Genomic DNA, 18,723 nt, shown 5'->3' with positions numbered 1-18,723 from the left:
ATGGTGCACATGGGGCCTTTTTTATAATTCATGCTCCGTTTTATGAAGGAAGTAGGTCTCTTCTGCTCTGTGCTCTGTTTTAGAGTCAGGAGCTGATCTTTGCACTGATGCCACGCTGGATCTTGATTTGTTTTATGTTGATGACATTTAGGAATAAGAAATGGGAAGCAAACTGATCTTCTTCATGTCCCACTATTGGGTTTTGATGGATAAAATGACCTCTAAGCTTTTCTTCTTTCGGTTGGAAAGTATTACAAGATACAAGTTGAACATGGAAGTGTGGAGCCAGATAGACATAAGTTCAAGTCCTGTATCTGCCCCTTATTAGCTGGGTGATCTTGGGCATGGAGTCTCTTCTCCCAAATTTGGATCACGGGATCAAATCAAACTCTGAGAAGTGAAGATACATTCTAAATTTGGAGCCCGCCAAGGAAAAATTCAGGGAGGGCTCCTTTACCCTTCTTTTCTTTGAATAAACAAGTATAACTCAGTGATCACACCTGCAGCGTTAAAGCCATCAAGAAAGAGGAAAAGCAGCCAGAGGCTGGTGTCTAATTAGTTTGCTCTCCATTGCCTAATTCAGCAAGCTAAATACCTGATCCTTAAGAAAATTGTTAGGGTTTTTTGCAATAAATATTGTCTTCAGGTCTCACTGAGGCTTGGAAGTCTGTGATTATACTCAGAAAAAAGCCTTTTTTGAAAGAACGGAACTTGTAAATTGGGAGAAGATTAGAACTTTTAATCTACAACAATAACAACAATAACAATAGATTAATTTGAGGGTGCTTACTATACAGCAGGTACTGTGTTAAGCACTTTACTATGAATTCACTCTTTTAATCTTACAACCACCCTATAACGAAAGTGCTATCATTTATCTCTATTTTAAGATAAGGAAGTTGAGGCACAGATGGGGCGCCTGAGTGACCTAGTCAGTTGAGCAACTGACTTCGGGTTTTGGCTCAGGTCGTGATCTCAGGACTGTGAGATGGAGCCTGGTGTTGGGTGCTGTGCTCGGTGTAGAGTCTGCTTAAGACTCTCTATCCCTGTGCCTCTGCCCCTCCCCACCATGTGCACATACATGCGCTCTCTCTCTCTCAAATAAATAAATCTACAAAAAAAAAAAAAAAGGAAATTGAGTCACAGAAAGGGATAGTGGCTTGCCTGCTTGGCAGAACCAGGATGTACATTCACGCTGCTCCATGCAATGAACCACTCTTCAGCTCTACAAGCCAACTTCTTTAAAAATAATTATAATAATAACGTTGTGTGTGTTTTAATTATAAAAGTAAGTCATGGTAGGAATTTTTGAACCAGAGGAGTGAAGAAGCCGAGATTATTCATATTTTTATCACCCAGGGATAAGGTTTATTAATATTTGGGTCTATTTCCTTTTAGAAATTAAATTACATACATAATTCTTTTCAAATAGCATAACATTGCATGTAAATTTTTAAATTTAATGTTAAAATTTGAGCAGCTTCCCATGTTATTAAATGCTCTTTTGAACATAGATTTTAATGACTGCAAATATTCCAATTATCTGGAGGTATCATAATTTAGTTTTAAAAACCTTATAACACTGGACCATTGGGTTGTTTCCAATGTTCCTGAGACTTCTCTGTTGGTTTCTTGAGAATTCCTTAGCTTCACACTTTCAAGAGCTGCCTGGGCTATTGGAAGGGTGGCTTATTTTCTATTGAAGGGAATGTACTCACATACCTCTCACCAGGTAAGAACACCCCTGAACCATTGAAAACAGGTGATAATTCAGAAAATTCTCTTGAGTGTACAAATTCTCAATGAGAGTCCAGAATTTCATTCAAGTAAAAAATAAAACTTTGTGTAATTTTTCCCTAGTTTTATAAATAAAACATATTCTTATAAAGTAGAATATACAAACAAGCAAACAAGGGGAAAAAAAGTCTAAAATCCCACCACTCAACTTGATGAATATTTATCTTTTGACACTATACACTATCTTATTATCTGCTTATTTTATTAAGTAGCATATTACATCCTTTCATAATGTATATATATATATATATATATCAAATCATCACAATGTACACTTGAAATATCTTACAATTTTATTTGTGAATACCACCTCAAAAATTTGGAAAAACAAACAGCAAATATAACTGATTTCTTCCCAACCCTCTCCAACTCTGAGGGCTGATTCATACAGAAAATCACTTTTAACTCATTTATTTTTACATATATATGAAGCATTTTTTTCTCCTTGTTTATTTTGCCACACCTATCATGGAGTAGTTACTGTACTTTCAGAGGCCAAAGTGGGGTCCCTACCATCAAGCAGTCTGCCTTCTCTGTGAGGAAGCAAGACCCATATTCTTGGGAAAAAGACAAAAAGATAAGACTATTAAAAAGTGACCCAGAGTGGTGCTTCCAATAAGGACATATGTGGGAATAAGGAAATATGCAGAGCATTTTACAAATCCAAACCCACTGTCCCATCTTTAACCCAGCCTATTGTGTCCAATTTTTCCCTCCGTCCCTCCATTACCTCAAGTTGCTTGACAAAGGGTGTAGTTAGTTGTGCCATGTATGATGCCCCTAACCAAATGTCTGCCTCTTTTTTTTTTAAGATTTTATTTATTTATTTGACAGAAAGAGAGAGAGAACAAGCAGGGGAAGCAGCAGGCAGAGGGAGAGGGAGAAGCAGTCTCCTTGCAGAGCCGGAAGCCTGAGGTGGGGCTCAATCCCAGGACCTGGGATCATGACCTGAGCTGAAAGCAGATACTTAGCCAACTGAGCCACCCAGGCGCCCCTGACTCTAACTTTTAAAGAGATACTTCTAGCTCACCTTTCTAATTTATTTTTTTAAAAAAGGAGTACGTTTGTGCTAGAAGCTAAGCCTAAGTTTATTTTAAATGACTCCTGTTTGAAATCAGTAAAGAAGGACTCTGAGCTGCTCCAGTTTTCCCAGACAGATGTTATTTAAAATGGCGTCTTATTTCCAGAGGAATTGTGAGCCTAGCGATCACTATACAAAGGGTATGACAAGTGGTAAAAAGATCAGATGAAACATAATCATCTTACTTTGTGATCAAACTAATGCTGGAAGAGCTTCGAAATGGCTTATTTTGTAAGCTGTGTGAGGGAATAAGCAAGCAGTTTTAGTTAAAACTCCTACAGCTCCCCCTATTTCACAGTTTTGGGTCATTCCCGTAGCATCACTCTGAACTTACTTTTATTATAATTATTTACCAAAACCCCACAATGTATTTTTATTTTTACTTCAAATAATCAATTATGTTTTAAAGAGATTTTTAAAAAAATAATAACTAAAAAACGTCTTTTATATCCACCCACAAAGTTAACCATTGCTGGTGTTCTTGTTTCCTCTGTGCAATCCAGATTTCCATGTGGTATAATTTTCCTTCTTCCTGAATGTCCTTTAGCATTTCTTGTAGTGCAGATCCGCTGGGGCAAATCTTTTCAGCTTTTGTGTATCTGAAGAAGTCTTTATTTGTCCTTTCACTTTGAAAGATGTTTTCACTGGGTATAAAATTCTAGGATGACAGTTGTTGTTGGGTTTGGTTTGGTTTTTTTCTGTCAGTGCATTAAAGACATTGCTTCATTGTCTTCTTGTTTGCATTTTTTCAGACAAGAACTTCACTGGTCTATTGTCATTCTTATCTTTGTTTTTCTGGCAGTTTGTAAGATTTTCCTCTGGTTTGGAACAATTTGATTCTGATGTGTGCTTCAGTGTAGTTCTCTTCTTGTTTCTTATGCTTGCGTTTGTTGAGCTTCTTAGATCTCTGGGCTTAGGATTTTCCTTAAATGTGGAAATTTTTCAGCCATTATTTCTTCAAAATATTTTGTCCTCACATCTCTTTCCTGTCTGTTAGGGCCTGAATTGTGTCCCTTCAAAATTCATATTGTTGAAGCTCTAACCCCCAATGTGACTGTATTTGGAAATAGGGCATTTAGGAAGGTTATTAAGGTTCAGTGACATCATAAGGATGAGGCCCTGGCATGTGTCCTTCTAAGAAGAGGAAGAGACACCAGAGATCAATCTGTTTCTACACACATGCACAGAGGAAAGGCCAAGCGAGGACACAGTGAGAAGGCAGCTATCTAGTAGTCAGGAGGAGAGCTCTCACTAGAAACCAATCCTGAAGGCACCATGATCTTGGACTTCCCAGTTCCAGAACTATGAGAAAATAAGTTTCTGTGGTTTAAGCTGCCCAATCGGTGGTATTTGTTCTGACAACTGTAGAAGGCTAATATAATAGTTGAGAGAGTTCCCATTTTAGCCATCCCACTCACCCCCACCGGACATCCAGTTTCCCCTATTATAAACATCCTACAATAGTATGGTATATTTGTTACAGTTAATGAACCAATATTTATACATTATTATCAGCTAAAGTCCATAGTTTTTTCAGATTTAATCTTTCCCTAATATACTTTTCCCCCCAAGATTCTTCTAGTATACCAAATCACATTTATTTGTCATGTCTCCTTAGGTTCCTCTTGGCTGTGATAGTTTCTCAGAATTTCCTTGTTTTTGATGACCTTTGAAGTTTTCAGAGGCACTGGTTAGGTTATAATAGGATGCCCCTCTTTTGGATTTTATCTGGTTCATGTTCATGATTAGATTAGGGTTATGAGTTTGGCCATACCAAAACAATACCCTTCTGAGCCTTTTTCTTGATAACCAGTGTAGCACAAGATTCTTCCACCCTGAGTGCTAGGAACATAAATTATTCCTGGCCCTGTGTGACGTCTGAAGATTGTGAGCTCCTTTCCAGTGGGTCTTTTCCCTTACTTGGGTAGATTCCTCATTCACATATCCAGTGGCTACTTACTGAAGAATGAAAAGGAACCAGTTTTCTGGAGCCCTTGTTCTCTCTCTGTGCCACTCTCTCCTCTCTGGCACTCTGCCCTGTGAATTCTGTCTACCTTGCCTCTTCCAGACTCACAGCTCTGGCTACTCAACTCAGGGAGATTACCAGGCTCTGTTTGGGATTTTCCTCCCTATGCTAGAGCCTGGAAACTCTCTAGGCACTAAACTAGGGCTATCATAGGACTCACCTCATTTATTTCTTTTCTCTGAGAGATTACTGTCCTAGATTTCATGTGTCCAATGTCTGAAAACCATTACTTCATATTTTGTCTTTTTTCCCAACTTTTTTTAAATGGAACCCTTCACAGATTTGCCTGTCATCCTTGCACTAGGGCCATACTAATCTTCTCTGCATTGTTCCAATTTTAGTATATGTGTTGCTGAAGTGAGCACTTGTTTCTCAATTTTAAGTGGAGAGAGTAAGTCCAGTTTCTCAGTATTATGGCCACATACTGAAGTCAAAATTATTTTTTTGTTTTACTGTGATAAAATATACATATCATAAAACTTACATTTAACCATTTTAAGCGTACAGTTCAGTGGCATTAAGTGCATTTACATTGTTGTGCAATCATCACCACCATCTACCACCACAACTTTTCCATCATTGCAAACTGAAACCTGGTACCCATCAAACAATAATTCCCCATTTCCTCCTCTCCTCAGCCTTTGAAAAGCACTGTTCTGTTCTCTGTCTCCATTAATTTGACTACTCTAGGTACCTTATATATGTGGAACCATATAATATCTGTCCCTTTTTGTCTGGTTTATTTCACTTAGTGTAAAGATTTTATTTATTTGAGAGAGAGAGAGAGAACACGAGTGGGGGTAGCAGCAGAGAGAGAGGGGAAGCAGACACCCAGCTGAGCATGGAGCCCTAGGTGGGGCTCGATCCCAGGACCCCAAGATTATGACCTGAGCTGAAGTCCAATGCTTAACCGACTGTACCACCCAGGTACCCCTTGTTTCACTTAGTGTAATATCCTCAAGGCTCATCCATATTGTTGCACGTGTCAGAATTTGTCTTTTTTTTTTTTTTAAGATTTTATTTATTTATTTGACAGAGAGCAGGAGAGAGAGTGAGAAAAAGCACAAGAGGAGGGAGGGGGAGATGGAGAGGGAGAAGTGTACTCCCCACTGAGCAGGGAACCTGATGCGGGGCTCTATCCCAGGACCCTGAGATCATGACCTGAGCAGAAGGCAGATGCTTAACCAACTGAGCCGTGCAGGCGCCCCAGAATTTCTGTCTTCTTGAAGGCTGAATAATATTCCATTGTGGGTATATACCACATTTTTATTATCACTCATCTGTCAACGGATATTTAGATTGTTTCCACCGTTTGGCTATGACTAAATGCTGCTATGAACATTGGTGTATGTTATGAACTGAATGTGTCTCCACAAGCTTCATGTTAAGCTCTAGCCCCCAATATGACTATATTTAGAGATAAGGCCTTTAGGGAGGTAGTTAAAGTTAAATGATATCATAAAGTTAGGACCCTAATCTGATGGGACTGGTGTCCTTAGGAGAAGAGGAAGAGACAGATCAGAGATTGATCTGTCTGCATGCAGACAAGAAGGCAACTGTCTACAAGCTAGAAAGACAGATATCACCAGAAATGCACCCTGATACCACCGTGGTTTTGGACTTCTCCAAAACTGTGAGAAATTACGTTTCTGTTGTTTAAGCCACTCAGTCTGTGGTATTTTGTTATGGGAGCTTGAACTGACTAATACAGTATACAGATTTCTGAGTCCCTGCTTTCAGTTCCAGAAGTGGAACTTCTTTGAATTTTTTGAGGAACGTCTATACTGTTTTCTGCTGCACATCATTACATTTTTAAAAAGATTTTATTTATTTATTTATTTATTTATTTATTTGAGAGAGAGAGAGTGTGTGTGTACAGGGGGAGGATCAGAGAGAGGACAAATAGACTCTGCACTGAGTGTGGAACCTGACATGGGGTTGATCCCACAACTCGAGATCATGACCTGAGCCCAAATCAAGAGTTGGATGCTCAAGCAACTGAGCCACCCAGGTGCCCCATGTACTTACATTTTAATCTTCTATTTCTCTGGCTAGAAAGTAAGCTCTGGGAAGGCAGATTAAGTCTCTTGTATACATAGTGCATAGCATGTTACAAATGTCAACTTAATAAATATATGTCAACTCCATGAGCAAATACATAAATTGTTGCACCTGAAAATTATTAGTAATAATAACTATTTGAGGCAGCATTATATTGTAAAAAAAAAAAAACAAAACACAAAACTGGAATTTTAGTCACGCCTTTGCTATGCTACCAACTTACTTGTAACCTTGGATAAAATCTCTTGGGGTCTCAGTGTCCTCATCTGAAGATGAAAGAATTGTACTGAATGATCTCAAGGTCCTTTCAGCGCTAATATGTCTAGGTTCTCTGATTCTCAGTTCTGGGATACCTAGTATCATTAGTTTTACATACTTGAAAATACTACTGCTTGTCAGGTTGCCTGCTATTAGGGTTTAGGCAAAGCAGAGTACTGGGTTAAGGTCCCTGGTGGGTTGAATTGGGTTGTCTGCTTTCCAGAATTACCAACAGTAAAGGACACATCAAAGATTAGGTTAATAAAAGCAATATCAATGATCAAAACTAAGAGTCAAGTACAAGGGCTTTAGGTGGGAGCCAATGATACCAGAAAGAGGTCAGGAAATGGCTGCAAAGCTAGACTACAAAGCAGAATGGTGGTTGGCTTCATTATGTTGGCTGTAGAAAGTGCTGGGTCACGAGAGTTCTGTGACAGGATTCTTTGTGTCTCTGTCTGCCAGAATATAAAATTGGAGTGTTAATTGCTACTTTTTCTACCACTTAGGCTAAAGATAAATGGAAATAAAAGCTTCAAAAAGAACCAGGCCTTAATTTTTTTTATGAAATACTTGAAAAATTAAATATAAAATTTATTTTAAGTTAGGACAAAATGTAAAAATTGGTGAATTTGGATAAAGAGTATTTAGGAGTTCCTTCTTGTAACTTTCTGTAAATCTGAAATTATAAAAATTTAAAGTTAACAAGAAAAAGAGGAAAAAATGTATTTTCAGGAGAGTAAGACAAAAGCCAGAAGAGGACATACAGGAGCTTGCCTAAGTGTCCTTTATCTGCCTCTCTTCCTAAAGTACACCCTACTTTTCCTATAAGCATTAGAGTTGCCATAATTTAAATCCATCCCCACTGTGGGGAATATTTACTTCACTCTGGAAATATTTTATATGGGAATTTACCCACAGCAACTTTAGAATTGATTTTATAAGCATAAATGAACTGCTTCTAGGGCAAAGCATCCAAATCATCTTATTATAAAAGTTTTTTGACATTGTTCCTAAGTCTACATCAAAGTATCAGTGTATTAATATCTAGAGCTCTAATTTGACATTAGAAATTCAAGACACCGCAACTTTAGATTTATCAGCTTATCAGAAATTCTCTGATTTTTAGCTAACTACATCATTATTTTGGAAGAAAGTATTTCCAAAATATAAATCGGATAAAGGGCTTATATCCAGAATAAAAAAGTCTTAAACCTCGGTAATAAGAAGGTAATTTGACTTTTTTAAAGGCAAAAGATATGAGGACATGTCACCAAAGAAGAACATAGCAAATAAATGCATCAAAAGATGTTTAATACCATTAGTCATTAGGGAAGTGCAAATTAAAATGGCTATAAAATACCACTACACAGGCACTAAAATGGCTAAAATTAAAGAACACTGACAATACCAAGTGTTGGCAAGAATGTGGAATGGCCACAATGTTTGTACATTGTTGGTGGGAATGCAAAATTGTACATCTACTATGGAAAGCAATATGGCTGTTTCTTACAAAATTAAACATATACTTACCATCTGATCCAGCAATCCTACTCATAGATAGTCACCTGAGAGAAATGAAAACATACTTCACTCAAAGTTTGAGTATTCTTAACAATTTTGTTTATCAACTTTGTTGTCATCGAAAACTGAAATCACTCAAATGTTCACCAACTGATGAATGGACAATGTGTGCTATGTCCATACAGTGGAATACTACTTAGAAATAAAAAGGAACATACTACTCACACACACAACAACATGGATGAATCCCAAAAGCGTTATGCTAAGAAAAAGAAGGCAGACACGAAAGTTCACACAGTGTAATTTCATTTATGTAACATACTGGAAAAGTCAAAACTAGAGTTACTAAAAGCAGGCCAGTGGTTGCCTGGTGCCAAAGATGGGAAGAGAATTGCAAAGGGGCAGGAGGGAATCTTTGAGGTTTGATGGAAATGTTCTATGCCATAATTGTGAGAGGTGTTTGGTTTTTTTTAAAGATTTATTTATTTGAGAGAGAGAGAGAGAATCGGGGCGGGGAGGAGAGGGGAAGGAGAGGCAGAGGGAGAAGGAGTGAGAATCCCAAGCAGACTCCACACTGAGTGCGGAGCTCCATGCAGGGGTTGATCCCATGACCTTAAGATCATGACCCCAGCCAAAACCAAGAGTCGGATGCTCGACTGACTGCGCCACACAGATCCCCCAGTTGTGTTAAACAAATATATGCACTTAGAATTAATTGGTTGTACACTTAAATTTTGTGAATTTTACTGTAGTCAATTATACCTCAATAATGCTGATTTTTAAGAAAAACTTAAAAATTAAGTCATTCTTTTTATTGCCCCAATATTTTTATTCCAGTGGATATCTGATATTAGGACCACAGTAACTGCTATTGGAAATTAATAATAAATAGCATCAATTGATAAATGTTTAAAATAGGACACTAGAATGACCTATACTGCCAACTTTACATTTTTCAGGATAAATTAAAAATAGGAGAGAGGGGGTGGTTAACATAATGGAATTTGCTTTGACAGAGGCTGCTATGGTGTTTTATTTGATGTGAAATGGAAAGGTGACAAATATGGGGATCATTTTAGTTCAGATGTATCAAATCTCCTTATTATCCTAGAGCAAATATTAGTGGATTGAATGAATCTCAAGCTGTAGACATTTCTCAGGTCTATTTTTAAACTCAAACTGGCTCTTTCCCAGAAAGAAGAGAAACAAAAATTTACTGGCAGTAAAGTCTTTACCTTTTTTCATTGAATTTTCTGAGGAGATTAAAAAAAAAAAAGCCTCTGAAAAATCAGAACAGATGGAACATTACGAAGAGCACTGAAAAACAGAATACTTTTCAGAGTACTTAGAAGAAAATAAAGTGCTCAAAAAGACCCTGTCTTTTTAGAAAATCAGTTGACTAGAGACAAAGTATCAAATGTAGTAAATATTTGCCTTTCTTTGAAGGAACTGAAAACACTAAAAGCCCAGTCACGTTAAATGGTTCTCAAGGTTGGTCTATAAGGCACCAGTCCAAAGGATTTCCATCTGAAAAGACTTTGTAGAATTCTTCTTAGAAACAAGATAGTTGAATGGTTTGGGGAAAGCCTGAAAGAATTGATAAAAATGTTGCTCGTTAACATTCACTCTCTCTTTTTCCTCACCATAGAACTATCCTTTAAATATCAGAAAAGTTAAATTTTAAACTCCCCAAGGGGAAAACGTAGCAGAGAAAAACCCACATATGGCAGCCATGTTTTGCACTCATAAAGGCTTCACAATCTCCACTTGTAGATAGGTATTAGAGTAGTCGCTTGGCTGTTTGCAACAGGTAAAGGGTGAGAAGGGGCCTAACAATGGTTGAGGGAAAGTGTGGAAGGCTCCAGGTGTTAATCCTATTTTCCAGTTCACCAGACCCATTCATCCCAGACTTGCTACCAAACCATTGGGAATGAGACAGTGTGAGGGAACATGTTAACAGCAGCCAGTGAAATAGACCAAAAAACTGTCAGTCCCAGGAAAAGTACTAGAGAGGAGAATCGCAAATGCAGCAGTGAATCTTTGCCAAACAGATACAGTTGGTTTGTTGGGTTTTTTTTAAACATCACACTTGACAAATCCTTCCTGAGTTTCAAAGTGAAGAGACAAATAAGCTTCCATTTTGTTATCAATAAAGGTAGCAAGTTGTAAAAAGCTTAAATACTGTTTTAAGAGTAAACTATAGAGGGAACATGGCAAACTATCATAAAGTAAGAAAAAATAAAGAAGAAGAAGTGAAGTGAAAACAATAAAAACAAAATCTTCCTTGAATGGAAACTGGAAGTACATTTCCTTGGCTGAAGATCCAGTGTGAATAAAAGGGGGAAATCTTGATAAGGCCAAATGAAATGGTAAACCAACCTTCAGTACTGATGTGGTTGTCAAGAGGACTTTAGATGGGTAATCGGGGGTGCTGGTCTTTGGACACCTACAGCTATTTACTAAGTTTAAAGAAATTTTCAAATTTTTCAAAAAAAAAAAAAAAGAAAAGAAAAAGCTTTCTAAATTACTTCATTCTGATTCTCTGTGTTTGGGAAAATCAAACAGATGCCTATAGGTCTTAGATGAGCAGGGACTAAAATGCATAGATGTGGTATTGTGATGAGTTCAAAGTATTTGGAAGCCATTGTGTCTGTGTTTGTGAATGTTTGGAACTGCAAGATGTTTGCAAAGATGATGATCTGAAGGTGGGCAGTCAGGCCTGGCTTCAAATGGCTGCCTGAATGAAAATGGGGATTTTAGGAAACCCATTATGGACCTTTCGGAGCTGCAGAAACCGGCATGGTTTAATGATGTCACTGCCTCTAAGAGAGAGCAGGTGATATATTGCTTTCATCATTTGACAAGCATACCTCCCCTTCAGGGGCAGAGTGTGATCCAAGATGCCAGATACATTGTAGGTCCTAGATCTGATGTCTAGAATCTCAAGAAGCCTGGGAATCTCAGGAAGGCTGGGAACTGGACCTGGGCTCTCTCTGGGGAGGACTTCTTAAGGAAATTATTTTTCTTCTTGGCTAAAACAGCACTCAGGAGGAAATGTGTCTTCTTTTGCTGCCATTGGATAAATAGATGATCCATCCATCCATCTATCTATTATATTCAGCAAATATTTTTTCAGCATTTATTATGTGCCAGGCACCGTGGGTGCTGAAGATAAAGCAGTTAAAGAGACCCTCGTGGAGTTTACATTTACTACAGTAGTCCCAAAATAAACAAGTACACAAATATTATACTTAGTTTGTAAATGAGCTCTGAGGAAAATAAACAGGGTGATGAGAGAATGAATAAGAAGGTCACTAAAGTGAATAAAGTTCACTATAATTAGTGGTTAAGTCACATAGAGCCAAGTCTTGATAGATGAGAAAGAGCTACCCATATGGAAGGGAAGGAAAGAATATTTCAGGCAGAAGTAATACCAAGTACAAAGGTCAAAAAGAAGAAAAGAAGGAACGTACATCTAGTGTGGTATGATGAGGTAAGGGAAGAATGACATTAGATGAGGTTAGAGAGATACAAAATTACGATCTTATTCTGAGTGCACTAGGAAATCACTGATGGCTTTGAGGCAGGAGAAAAAGATTTGACATTTTAGTAAGATCACTTTACTGTTATATTGAAAGTATAGTGGAATGGAACAAACATGGAAGCAGTGAGACCAGTTAGGAGGTGCAAGGTAATGGTGACTTGTGCTAGGGATATCTATTTATCCCACTGAGAAGTGGGATCTACAACCCTTCCCCTAGAGTTTGGGCAGGCTTGTGACTACTTCTACCAATAGAGTAACAGTGGAATTGACCCTGGAAGTTCTGAATTTAGACCATTAAAGCCCATACCTTCTCTGCTGGAACTTTGCTTGATTCACCATGTAAGAAGTCCACCTACCCTGAGGCTTCTGTAGGCTACGAAGGAGCCTATGCACATGAAGGGGCCATGTGTAAATGTTCCAGGCAACAGCCCCAGCTTAGGTCCCAGTTGACAGCCAGGATCTGCAATCAGATGTGTGAATGAAGATGTTCTCAGATAATTTCAGCCCTGCATTGTGAAGTTACCTCTAAATCTCTGAGTCTTCTCAGCTGAGGTCTCAAGATATCTTGATGCAGAGATAAGTCATTTCTGCTGTGCCCTGTCTGAATGCCTGACCTATTAAGATTTGAAGTGGTTTGTCACATAGAAAACAGTAACTGGACCACTGGAAGAGTAACACCTTTGAGGGGAGAAATTAAGAAATGCCAATGAAAACTGAGGGCATAACGTAAAGCAATTGAGTAGAGACATCAGGTAGTTTGTTGGACACATGAGTGTGAGCAGACAATTGGGCTGGAGATATGCTATTGGCAAGCAGCATATGGCTCCTATCTGCTTTCCTGGGTCTGGGTGAATCTGCTTAGGGCAATGAGTGAGCAGAGAAGAGAGGCTAGTTCAAGACCTCATTCTGAAAAAGTCTAGTACTTAGAGGTAGGTAAGAGGAGAAAGAGTGAGAAAAGGGAATTGAGACAGAGTGCCCAGTGAGGCAAGAAAAAAACTGAGAGAATGGTTTGTCCCAAAAGCCAAGAGAGTAACTTATTTCCAGAATGAAGAGTCAACTTTGTAGAAAACTATCGAGAGTCAAAAAGATAAACGTGGTCATTGGATTCAGCAGCAAGGAGATCACTTATGACCTTGAAAAAGAACAATTTCAGTGGGGGTGAATTGTTCAGAAACATAATGGGGTTTTGATCTCTCAAGGGATGAAGAACACATTCTTTCAGAAAAAGTTGGATCAGCATGCCATATGCAGCTAGCTTAAGTGCTACCCAAACTGCACAGTTTACCTGTGAGGGGAATAGCATCATGTAGGAAACAACATGAATTTTTGGTATTAGAACTGGGTTGAAGTAGCTATGGGCAAATTATCTAAACTCATTGAGCTTCAGTTACTTCATCTGTAAAATAAGGATATTAATACTTCTTCATTGGATTGTTATAAGCAAAAAATGAGATAACATTTTAACACATTGCTAGGCATAAAGAAGTTTGCTCAGTGCTCGTTCATTGAAAACACACTCATTGAGTGCCTACTGCATGCCAGGCCCTGTGCTGGGTACCTGGATACAAAGATGAGAAGTCTCAGTCTGTGATCTCCAGAAAGCTATGGATGAGGTTAAGATCATCGTGTCAATGGGATTGTGACAAAGGAGAAGAAAACCTGAAATGTGTCTGAGGGAGTCAAAGAAAGCTGTACCGAGGGAATAGCATTTCGTCTGTGACCAGAAGGCAGGGGGGAGGTTTGCCGGGTGGACAAGCTGGGGAGGGTATTCCGAGCAGAGAGAACATCATGTGCAAAGGCTCAGGGATGGGACTGAGCGGAGTATGTTCTGGAACTATAGAGAGCTGAAAGTTACTGCCGTATAACCTGTACAGAACAGGTGGAGGTGGTGGAAAGGTGTTCAGGGAGGAGGCTAGGCTGCTAAGAAGGAATGGGAGGATGAAAAGCCTCATTTGGGGGCGCCTGGGTGGCTCAGGTGGTTAAGCATCTGCCTTCGGCTTGGGTCATGATCCCGGGGTCCTGGGATTGAGCCCTGCATGGGGCTCCCTGCTCAGCGGGGAGTCTGCTTCTTCCTCTGCTTCTCCCCTGCTTGTGCTCGCTCTCTCCTTCTCCTTCTCCCTCTCTCTCTCTCTGTCAAATAAATAAATATCTTTTGAAAGAAAGAAAGAAAAGAAAGGAAAAGAAAAAAGAAGAGAAAAGAAAAGAAAAGCAAATCCAAGCCTAATTGGTCATGCAGAAAAGTTTAGATTTTTCCTGAAGGGATAAGGAGCCACTGGCACAAGGAAGTGGCAAAACCGTTCTTAGGCATGGAAGGTGGACTAAGTTTCCTCAGCTTTGTAAAATGCCTTGGCCTTTGCACTTAAAAAAAAAAAAAAGTGTCTCAGCAATGCTTGGCAGGACATGTGCTATAAATTATTTTTCCAATTGTGACACTGGACTCTTTTCATTCTCTTGTAGGGAGGAACTCATAAGCCAATTGAACAAAGTAGAAAATCCAGAAAGAGATTATGTTAGAGGAAAGACTAAATTAGCTTTCTCTTCTTTCCGTAGAGGATAATGTCAATGCCATATGAAGTGGTGATCGAAGAGCCTGTAGCAAAACAAAAACAAAAATGTAGGCAAAAAGTATGAAAGAGATGTGATACATTTAATTTAAAAAGGATGTCATACATTTAATAATGATATGAGGATGGCATTATCTAGCTTTTGTGACATGTGGTATTTCTAGTTTTATAGATTTGTGATTTGATGTACTTTCTTTCTCATCTTGAACTCTAAATTTTTTTTATATCAATGACTTTGCATTCTTTTTCTTAAAGAAGGTTTTAAAAATTGAGTATGCCTTAGACCCCACAAAACCTGGATAAACCATTCACTACTGCATTATCCTTTATTGGTTTCCCTAAATTGGCTTGCAACTTTGTAAATAGTTATTTTATGAAACTCTACTCAATTTCTCCATTTAAGCATGCCATCTGTTTCCAGTACGATGACTGATACAACAATGTTCATGTGAGTCATAATCTTTGTCTATTATTTATACATTATATTCTTCTGTAAGTATGAAGAAATTGACAATAACAAAAAGGATGTAAGAGATATCTACAGGGGCACCTGGGTGGCTCAGTTGGTTGAGCATCTGCCTTCAGCTCAGGTCATGATCCCGGGGTCCTGGGATTGAGCCTTCGTTGGGCTCCCTGCTCAGTGGGGAGTCTGCTTCTCCTTCTCCTTCTGCCCCTCCCCCCACTTGTTTGCACTCTCTCTCTCTAATAAATAAATAAAATAATAAAAAAGAGATACCTACCTATTTCTCAATCTGCTCTGGGTATGTGTGTGTGTATATATGTATACACACAATGTATACATCAACATCATGCATAGATTATGTATAGATTAAGTAATTGTCAACAATGCTCCATGGAGGGGACAGGAGAAAAAGGGACAGAGATTAGATGAAAAACTACTTTTATTATAGTCTCCTTTTTTATTGTTGAATCTTTTTCATGTTTATGTATTTATTTTTCAATTGAATTACATTTGGGGGTCATGTTTGTTCAAACTAGTTCACTAGGTACTTTTTGAGGGGCAACAAAATATAGAGTTGGGTTTTACTGAAGGTTGATCAATATAGTTTTTTTTAATGTTTTATGTCCACCCAAAGTTTTCCTGTACTCAGAAGATTTCTGGGACTGATGATTAGGCCTTAAAGAACAGGATAGCTTAATGTTGCCCATCAAGTAATAGGGATAAAGTAACACTTCTCACTTTATTCAGATCTTACCTTTGAAAATATTCTCTGAGGTTCTTCTTATGAGGAGAGCTTACATTTACTAAAAGACCGAGTGATCTTTTTATTCATTTTTGAGGGTCGCCCTAGAGTTGCATAGTAATTTTCAGGCACAATACAAAATGCCTACACAATTTTTTCACACATATCCCCAACCATAGAGCTGACCCTCAGTTCCTTACTCTCATGAAGTAGGAACCCATATGCTGGAACCTGGGTATGAAAATGCATTCCAGCCCCATCCAGGTGATTGAGGCCAAAGCCCAGTTCCCTGTCAGGGAAACATGCCAGGAGTACGGTCTTCAATCTTGAGTAGTTCTCCCTCGAGGATTCCTCTCACACACTCCACATGTACAGAAGACTAGAAAGAATGCCAGAATCATCCTAAAGGAAGGCAAGTTTGTTGGGTGGGAGCCCTTTGGCCACCCACACATCACATTGCAGAGTAGCCTGCCTCTTGGCCTGCTGGGATAGAGGCCCTCGAGCCTGGGAGGCAGCCGAGGTTTGGGAAATTTTGCTAGGGAAGGGGAAAGGTGGTACCCCTTGCTAGGCAAACATATCCCCACAATTCCAGAAAAGAAAGAATGGAGAAATATGGCCTACACAGTTGAACCCGTTTGCTTTTTATGGTCCTTACTATCTCTGGCCAGCAGTTTATCTGCTCCAGTCACTGAATGCCTCAGGGAAGCTAATGATATCTGAAAAATGCTGGTTGACAGCACTTTACCTTGAATGTTTCTCCCCTACACAAATGATTTCATCATGGCCAAGGAAGAATGCAACCATGTGACTTCACCCCCCACCAACCAAAATACTTTCCATTGTCCCCATGCCTCAAATTCTCTTGATAAGACAAAGCCTTTTATTCCAAGGTTAGAGATAAGGCAAAGTACCCCAGGAGGTAGAGCATATTAGCTTAAATACACAGGAAGGCTGTTAAGGGATCCCCTCCGGAAAATCCCTTCCATGGGACCTGAAGACCCTCTGACACCTCACTGTAAAATTTCTTTTTTCTCATGGGAGGCAGATGGAATTAACAAGCTGAGACATCTGTCTATTGTTCTCAAGCAAGGCACATATGAACCTTTGTGTCCGTTCTCACGAGATAGGCTTTATATATATATATATATATATATATATATATATATATATATATATATATATATATATATATATATATAGCATTGAGGGACAAGAACATCTACAAATACCCTACTTTGTTTAGGAATCATGCTCATTCTTTATGTTTCTATAAAATAAAACAAAGAAACCTGCCTGCAGTGACTCGAATGAGATAAGAGAATTGTGATTGGAAGGACCCAAGGGTCCTTAATTTCTGCCTTGAAGAGAGAAATGCAAAAGCTCAAACACTATGGCCCCCACCTCTTCTTATCACCTTGGATGGTTTGCAAAGACATGGCTCTAAGAGAACAGACCAAATTCCACAAAAGAACTACCAGTTCTGGGCAAGAACCATTGTGATGACTCAAGAATCCCAGGAGGAAATCAGACACAGTATGGGTGATGCCTAACACTGATTTTTTTTTAATAACTGATATTTACTATTTTTAAACCTCTATTTTTACTATGTATAACTGACATACAGTAAATAACATATGGTTGAAATGCACAATTTGGTAAGTTTTGACATATGAATATACCCATAATATCATCACCACAATCAAGATTGTTTAAATATCCAAAAGGTTCCTCAAGCCCAGTTGTAATCCCTTCTTCTTGTACCTTCCCATCTCATCCACCAGGGCACCACTAATCTGTTTTCTATCACTATACATTAGTTTGAATTTTCTAGACTCTTATATAAAAGAACTCATACAGTACATACTCTTTTTTGTCTGCTTCTTTAGCTCAGCATAATTCTTTGGGGATTCATCCCTGTTGTTGAATGTATCAGTGGTTGATTCCTTTTTATTGCTGGGGAGTATTCCATTGGGTCCATATACCACAGTTTGTTTATCCACTCACCTATAGATGGACATTTGGGTTTTCAGCTTGGGGCTATCACACACGAAGATGCTTTGAACATTCATGTGTAAGTTTTACGTAGATGTATGCTTTATTTTCTCCTAAGTAAATACTTAGGAGTGAATGTCTGGATCATATGGTAGGTATATATTTAACTTTTTAGGGAACTAACAAACTGTTTTCCAAAGTGGTTTTACTATTTTATATTCCCACCAGCAGTATGTAAGAGTTCAAGTTCCTTTACCTCCTTGTCAACGCTTGGTATGGTCGGTCCTCTTAATTTTATCCATTCAGTAAGTGTATAGTGGTATTTAATTGTGGTTTCAATTTGCATTTTCCTAATAATTAATGATGCTGATGCTGACCATCTTTTAAAATATGCTTTTTAAAGATTATTTATTTATTTATTTGACAGAGAGAACAGAGCAAGTGAGAGCGAACATGGTGGGGGGAGGGGCAGAGGGAGAAGCAGACTTCCTGCTGAGCAGGGAGCCCTGTCCAGGACTCAGTCTCAGAACCCTGGGATCATGACCTGAGCTGAAGACAGACGCTTAACCGACTGAGCCACCTAGGCACCCCTAAAATATGTTTATCTGCCATCCATGTCTGTTCAAATTTCTTGCCCATTTTTTAAAATTGGGCTGCTTATTTTCTTATTATTG

The 18,723-nt window shown here is 38.6% G+C and overlaps 1 non-coding gene across 1 annotated transcript; it reads right to left on the bottom strand.

Annotated features, from left to right (window-relative positions):
- Nucleotides 1-5,162: 5,162 nt before the first annotated feature.
- Nucleotides 5,163-5,269, bottom strand: LOC113250959 (U6 spliceosomal RNA). The gene has a single exon (XR_003314282.1). It is a non-coding gene; the product is annotated as a U6 spliceosomal RNA (small nuclear RNA).
- Between the last annotated feature and the right edge of the window lie 13,454 nt (nt 5,270-18,723).

The sequence above is a fragment of the Ursus arctos genome, unplaced genomic scaffold (genome assembly GCF_023065955.2).
Source record: "Ursus arctos isolate Adak ecotype North America unplaced genomic scaffold, UrsArc2.0 scaffold_1, whole genome shotgun sequence".
Lineage (NCBI taxonomy): Eukaryota > Metazoa > Chordata > Mammalia > Carnivora > Ursidae > Ursus > Ursus arctos.
Note: the sequence above shows the minus strand (reverse complement) of the source record. Positions and strands in the feature narration are given on the sequence as shown.